This window comes from Vulpes lagopus, chromosome 22, assembly GCF_018345385.1.
Source record: "Vulpes lagopus strain Blue_001 chromosome 22, ASM1834538v1, whole genome shotgun sequence".
Lineage (NCBI taxonomy): Eukaryota > Metazoa > Chordata > Mammalia > Carnivora > Canidae > Vulpes > Vulpes lagopus.
Window position 1 is genome coordinate 28,980,151 of NC_054845.1, and position 7,761 is coordinate 28,987,911.

Genomic DNA, 7,761 nt, shown 5'->3' on the forward strand with positions numbered 1-7,761 from the left:
GCGTCAAAGATTCACTCTCTTCCCTCTCTGCCAGACCAGAGCAAGGCAGGGACCGGGGTGGTGGATCGGCTCAGGTGCATGGTTCCTTAGTTCATATTGTGCTGCGGGCACAGAACATCAGCCAGCCCTGCGCTTTGGGCCACAGGTATAAATCCCTATTTAGCTGCCACTTTCACCCCCATCCTTTGGTCTCCTGTGTCTCATTTCTCAGATGCCTCAGAGCACCATAGGAGAAGGTGTTATTTATTGACCTCTTAAAACTCCCCAAATACAAACCATCCATTTCCTTCTTTAATTTAAAATTCAGCAACCATCATGGCTTATTACTGAGTCAAAGAAACTCAGCATAAAACATCTTTATTATATTTCAATTTGCATTATAAGTGCTCAGCAATGATTTACCAGGATGTCCTTTTTTAAAACATGTGAGCGCTTTTCCTAGGGCCCTTGGCAGTTTATGGCTGTGGGGGAGAGGTGTGCAGCAGCCTACATCACTGCCCTCCACCCCCTCTGATTTCAGCCACAGCCCAGATGGATAGTTCTCTGTGAGCCCCACTGCACCACCGCCGGCGGGCACCCTGTGGTGGTCATTTTCAGCCCCACAGCTGAGTCCCCAGCCAGGAGGCTGCTCACTCAGCCTGCAAGCGGAGCTTGCCGTTGTGGGGGAGTCAGTGCCCACAGGGGCAACCCTCAGGCCGTGAAGAAGAGCCTGTAAATAAATGCTCTGGATGTCTGTCCTTTGGGTGGGCAATTCTTTTTTTTTTTTTTTTTTTTTTTTTAAGATTTTATTTATTTATTTGAGAGCAAGAGAGTGCAGGAACTGGTGGGGGTAGGGAGGTAAATGGAGAGGGAGAAGGAGAAGCAGAGTCCCTGCTGAGCTGGGAGCCCAATGGGGCTGGATCCCAGGACCCTGGGATCATGACCTGAGTCAAAGACAAGATGCTTAACTGACTAGGTTCAGGTGGGTGCCCTTGGGTGGGCAGTTCTGGGAGGCCTTTAGAACACTGCTCAAGAGGTCCAAGGGAACTGAGCCTCTGTATCCCACAGAAGTGATGGCGAGTATACACTTTTACCAGCATCTCCTCCTTTCCTGTCTCTGCCCTTCACTCCTGCTTCTAGGGATCACCTCGCAATCAAACTACCTGCCCGCAAACCCTGCTTCTGCCTTCGGAGAGACCCAAGCAAGGTAATGACACAAGAGGACGTACTCCATCCGGAAGGAGCGGACTACTCCGCCTTGTGGTGGGCGATCCCCCCCCAACCTCGGCCCATACACAGGACATATCACACCCCGCACACACGTGTGTGCACAGGCAGAGACGTCGCTGCACAGACACGAATGCACGTGTCACACCCAGGCTTCCGGTCATTGCCTCTGACCAGGTTTCACTGTCACTGCCCAAGGGTGTAAGGAAAGACCACCATTTGGTCGAAGCCATGTCCCTGAAAGCTGGCCTTTTCTCACCACCTGGGCTTATCCAGCTGTGTTCTGGACTCGTCTTGTTTACCACACTCCAGCAACCGGTTCAAGCGCAAGACGACATCTAACCCGGTGAGAAAACGTGAAGGTCCTTGTCGAGGTGAATTACACCTCGGGCTCCACGTCCCTCCTTGGTGTATCCCAGCCTTGAGCGGTTAAAACATACTTGGTGACACTTACTGCTTTCCTTTTCCCATTTTAGCCAATAGCTTTATTTTTGCATCCTGACCGGTAAGTGTTTTCTGGATCACCTTTGTCGTCATTCTTTTGTTCAGGACATTGCTATCAAGTTCCTCTTCTGGTTTTTTTTTCTTCTTCTTCTTTAAGATTTTATTTATTAATTCATGAGAGACACAGAGAGAGGCAGAGACACAGGCAGAGGGAGAAGCAGGCTCCCTGTGGGGAACCTGATGTGGGACTCGATCCCAGGACCCCGGGGTCACGACCTGAACCAAAGGCAGATGCTCAACCACTGAACCACCCAGGTGTCCCTTAATACAAATTGTACATACTCTAGAAACTTCCTTTGTGTGATTTTTATTTTATTTTTTTTTAAATTTTATTATTATTTTTTTTTATGATAGTCACACAGAGAGAGAGAGAGAGGCAGAGACACAGGCAGAGGGAGAAGCAGGCTCCATGCACCGGGAGCCCGATGTGGGATTCGATCCCAGGTCTCCAGAATCGCACCCTGGGCCAAAGGCAGGTGCCAAACCGCTGCGCCACCCAGGGATCCCCTGATTTTTATTTTTTTATTAAATATTTTATTTATTTATTCATGAGAGACAGAGAGTGAGTGACAGAGAGTCAGGCAGAGGGAGAAGCAGGCTCCCTGCGGGGACCCGGATGCGGGCGGGACTCGATCCTGGGTCTTCAGGATCACGCCCTGGGCTGAAGGCAGATGCTCAACTGCTGAGCCACCCAGGTGTCCGTCCCCTTGTGGTTTTGGAGGAATTTTTTTTTCTATTTAGGTTCCAGGACTATTCCTTGCGGTACTGGCTGAGACAATTCCTTTGGAAGCGGCCCTTCCCACGCAGCCTTTCCTTAGTCTCACTGAAGCCACGGCCTGGAACCCGGCTCGCTTCTCATTCTCACGGTTGCCTCTTTTTCTCTGTCTGGACATCCGGGCCCTGTCGCAGCCTGGGTTCTCCAGAAGCAGACCCCGAGGTTACCACACAGTAGACTTTAGGGAACGTCCTTGAGACCAACGCCTGGGGAGAGGAATGGGAGCAGGCGGAGGGAGGCGGTGGGCTGTCTCCCAGACCAGGTAGGCCGCAGCCCACGGGGAGTCTGGAAGCGGACAAGGCTCTTGGGAGCCTCCTGAGCTGAGCCGACTCAGCCCTGACTACCTCCTCGTGGCCATCCTGGGCCGGCTCTGTCTACCGGCATCTTCCAGGTGGAAAATCAAAGACTCGGCCACCTCTTTAAAAACTAGCAGAAGAACTGATAAAAAATTGTAGCACGAGGTAGTCCTGTTCTCTCTCCAAACAAAAAGGGAACTGAAAAAAATCTTTTTTGTTTTGGGGTAAATGAAAGAAAAGTCTATGTTTCCAAAATATGTTTCTGAAACCAAAGGCATTCTTTCCTAGATACTTGAGACTTTGTGAATTCCGTAGGAGTTAGAAACTTTTTTCCCCTAAAATCAACCTTGAAGCAATTTGAAAATAAAGAGGCCCTTCCTTTTGAACCGATGCTAAAAGTGAAGCAGGCCCACGGGCACTGTGAACCAAACTTCTTAAGTTCAGAATTTGAAAAGATTGTAACAACAGATGTCCTAGAGTATGGGGCGGGGTTTTTAAGTCACTAAGGGGATACTATGCAGGCTCCCAGCTAGAAACTCATACATTTTTTTTTCTGAACTTAAACTACATTCATTCATTTTATAACTTAAAATACATTAGCATGTCCTGCAGACGTTATAAACTTACGTGAAGACAGGAGTACAAGCTCATTTGGAGATACGACCAACTCAGTATTAAGTCATTGTTAAGGAGGAGTTGTGTAACCCACCCAACTCCTCAAAGAAGATGTACTGAAGTCCTAACCCCCAGGCCCCAGAGTGTGATTGTATTTGGAGACAGAATCTTTCCAGAAGTAATGAAATAAAAATGAGGTCATTAGGGTGGGCCCTAATTCAGTATGTCTGGTGTTCTCATAAAAAGGAGAGTTTGGGTCATAGAGAAAAGCACACATAGAGGAAATCCATGTGAAGACACAAGGAGAACGCCAGCTACAAGCCAAGGGATGCCCAAGACCATGAGAAGCTAGGAGAGAAGAGGCCAAGCAGATTCTCCCTTTATAGCCCTTGAGACAACCAACCAGGCGACACCTTGATTTTGGACTTCGAGCCTCCAGAACTGAGAGGTAGTGAATTTCTGTTGTTTTAGCCATGTAATTGGGGGTACCTTATTAGTCAACCCTAGGAAACCAGCACAGCTACTGTGACAGCACCTCCTCCATTCAGCTCATGTTTTCTTCTTCCATGAAGGCAGCTCAGAAGTCAAATGGACTTGATCTTGGTTCAATCACTGGGGCAAGATACTTAATTTCTCCAAGACTAATTTTTCATCATGTAAAATAAGAACATTAATAATACCTACTGTAGAGTTCTTTCGACTATTTAGCTAAAAGAAATAAGATCCTTCCTTTCTAGGTGTTATAAATTCAAGAGCATCACATAAGTCCAATTGACTATCTTCCTGAAAAAAATGCTTGTAGATCTACTGACAGTCAGTCTGATCTGATAATTTTTATACACTTTAGAGGTTCAGGTTCAGCATCACTTCCTCTGTCTGTTATTGTGCATTATTAATATTGCTATTACTTTTCAACTCTCAATGATTGACATTGTTAAGTCTCTTGAAACAAAATAATTATCTTTATGTATTGAAGATGTCAATAGCCTTAGACCAAGCACCCAACCTTTCTTGACATGCCATAGTTGATCAGTCCGGGGCCACCATAGATTCATTAGCAGTGTGGGTCACAGCCAGGAACCAACTTCCAGCCTCTTTTAAACCAGATCCATATATGGGGCTTTATTATTTTAAATGTGTTTTTAAAATCAGATAATTATCCTTGGCTTGTGCGACACAGACCCTTTCAAATAATACCCAAACGCTACAACACTTTATATAGATGATCTTTGGACCATTGGTTCAGTTTGATTAGTTGAACTCTTTTCATTCATTGACAGAGATAATTATTTTTTTAAAGACTTTATTTATTTATTCATGAGAGACAGAGACAGAGACAGAGAGAGAGGCGGAGACACAGGCAGAGGGAGAAGCAGGCTCCATGCAGGCAGCCTGATGTGGGACTTGATCCCGGGACTCCAGGATCACACCCCAGGCTGAAGGCAAGTGCTAAACCTCAGAACCACCCAGGGATCCCAGCTAGAGATAATTAAACACTGATTAAACCACAGTGAGATACCACTTCATACTTATTAGGATGGCTATCATTAAAAGAAAAAAAAAAAGGGAAAATAGCCAAGTGTTGGTGAGGATATGGAGAAACTGGAAAACTTGTATATTGTTGTGGAAATGTGAAGGTGCAGTGCTATGAAAAAAGTTTGGTGGTTCCTCAAAAAAGTTGGTGGTTCCTCAAAAAAATTATTACACTACCCAGCAACTCTAGTCCCAAGTATATACCCCAAAGAACTGGAAACAAGGACTCAGAGATACTTGTGCACCAGTGTTCATAGTGGCCTCATTCACAATAGCCATGACATGGAAACAACCCCTGTGTCCATCAAGAGATGAATGGATGGACAAAATGCTCTGTGTGAACACAATGAAATACTACTCAGTCATAAAAGGAACAAAGTTCTGATTCATGTCATAATGTGGATCACCTTGGAAAACACTATACTAGCTGAAATAAGCCAGACACAAAAGGACACATGTGTATGATTCCACTTACATGAAATACATAGAATAGGCAAATTTATAGGCTCACAAAGTCGATTTGAGATTGCCAGGGGCTGGGAGTAGAGGAGAATGAGAGTGAATTGTTTGATGGGTATAGAGTTTCTATTTGGGGTAATGGAAAAGTTCTGGAAACGGACAGTGGGGATAGTTGCACAACACTGTGTGTAATTAACACCACTGAATTGTACACGTAACAGTGGCCAGTCTTACATTATCTATATTTTACTGAAATAAGATAGGAAGAAAGAAAAAGTGATCTTATAATTACTCTATTCTTTTCACATGGAACCTAGGGCCTGAAACAAGGAGCTCTACACACATTGGATGATCTCATGTCATCTTTATCTTCCCCTAGCATTATGAGATAAAAAATATTATCTCCGTTTGACAACTAAGGCAACTAAGTCTTAGAGAGGTGCTCATGACCAACAGCTATTAACTGACAGAATTAGGAATAAGATTCAAGTCCTAGTCCTTCCCCAGAGCTAAGCAGACAATGCATAGATTTCTCTATGATCTACCAAGACAACCCAAACATCAATATCCATTCTTTCTTTACAACAACAGATCCAGGTTGGTAGGCAAGAAGGGCCCCGTGGGTCCCATAAAGAAGAATTTCCTGGTTCTGAAGGGAAGCTGAGCAGAGTCCAGTTGATTATTTGTAAAGATAAGTTGTGCCTTGAAAATGCCACTGGAATGTTTTGTGTATTTGCAAAGTTAGTTGTCTGGAAAATAGCCAAAAATCCAGAAGTGAGCAAAAATTACCTGTTAACACATGGGAGAACAGAAATGAGTAAAATGATGTCACAATACCAAGCTGGCTATAGTGTTGAGGCTGCAGATTTTCTGCATATGCTTCAAACTCTTTTTTTTTTTTTTTTTTTAAGATTTTATTTTAAAGTAATCTCTATGCCCAGTGTGGGGCTTGAACTCTCACAACCCCATGATCAAGAGTTGTCTGTTCACCAACTGAACCAGTCGGGTACCCTAAAGGCTTTTGTTATCCTCAGGACCAATCTATAGCATTAGCAGCAAAGGGGTGAAGTGGGGAGGAAATGTTTCCATGTTTTCCCAAAGAGAATTGCAAATGGCTATGAAGAAGGGAATCTGCCCCTCCTGGTGAGCAGCATCCTTACTGCATCCTCTGTGTCCAGTCCCTTCCCGTTTGTCTTCTTTTTGACTCCTCTTTCCTATTGGACTTTTAAACATTGGTGATACCTGAGGTTTTGTCCTTCCCCCTTCCCCTTTCATAATATCCGTACCCTTGACTGACCCATCCACAAACATGGTTTCAGCTACCCCCAGTCCCTGACACATGTCCCATCCTGACAGCTCTTGGTTCCATCATGCATCTCCAACTGGATGTCCCCAGCTGTATCCATCATCTTCTGAACACTTCATTTCTGCAGGAATGACAGCACCAGCCGAATCATCCAAGCCAGAAATCTTGGGAACCCTCCTGGCCTCTCATTGTCTCCTCTCTCTTCTTCTCCCCCCCCACCCTCCCTAGTTTTTCTGTCAATTCTATCTCCTAAATGTTGCTAATCATTCCCTTTTCTTTATCCCACTGTGCTTTGTTTACTTTCTCCTTATCAAAACCTACCAGGACCCACTGAAAAAGACTGTACTTGTCTCCCTGCCTCCAGGCTTATTCCTCTGCAATCTGTTCTCCAGAAAGTGGACAAACAAAACCACACTTGGTCATATTTTACTTCTGCCTTAAAGTCATCAGTGGCTAATGCTTGCTTGCAAGATAACTTTCAAACATCCAGGCTCAATGTGGGGTGACAAGTTCTCTTGTGCTCTTTACATACAGCCTTGTCTCGGGCCACTTTCCTACCCATACCCGGAGTTGCAGTTATCCTGGCCAGCTTATAATTCCAAAAATGCACCATGGCCCGACTTGCCTTCGTGCTTTCACATGTACTATTCTATGCGGAATGTCCACGTATCCCCTCATCCTCCACCTCTCTGCCGAACCTCTATGGGTCCTTAGGGACATAGCTGGAATATCCTCTTTTAGAATCATGTCCTGATGGCCGTGGGCTGATTCTGAAGCTTCTCCTTCATAACCTTCCTCTATCAGCCTTATCAGCAGTGTGCTGAACTCTGCTCCTTATCACGCTGTCTTAATACCGATCTTCTTGGATAGCACCTTCACGAGGCTACTTATTATAGGTAGGAACTGGGTCAAGCAATTTGATATGTAGAAGGAATGAAAGACATGTTGAATGGATGCTCCTTGCCTGGAAAATTATTCTCAGTGCCAGATCATAGGGGGTTGGCAGGCAATCCTTCCCGGTATTCACAGCAATGCCCTAGAGTTCCTTGAGACTCCAAGGTTGGAAA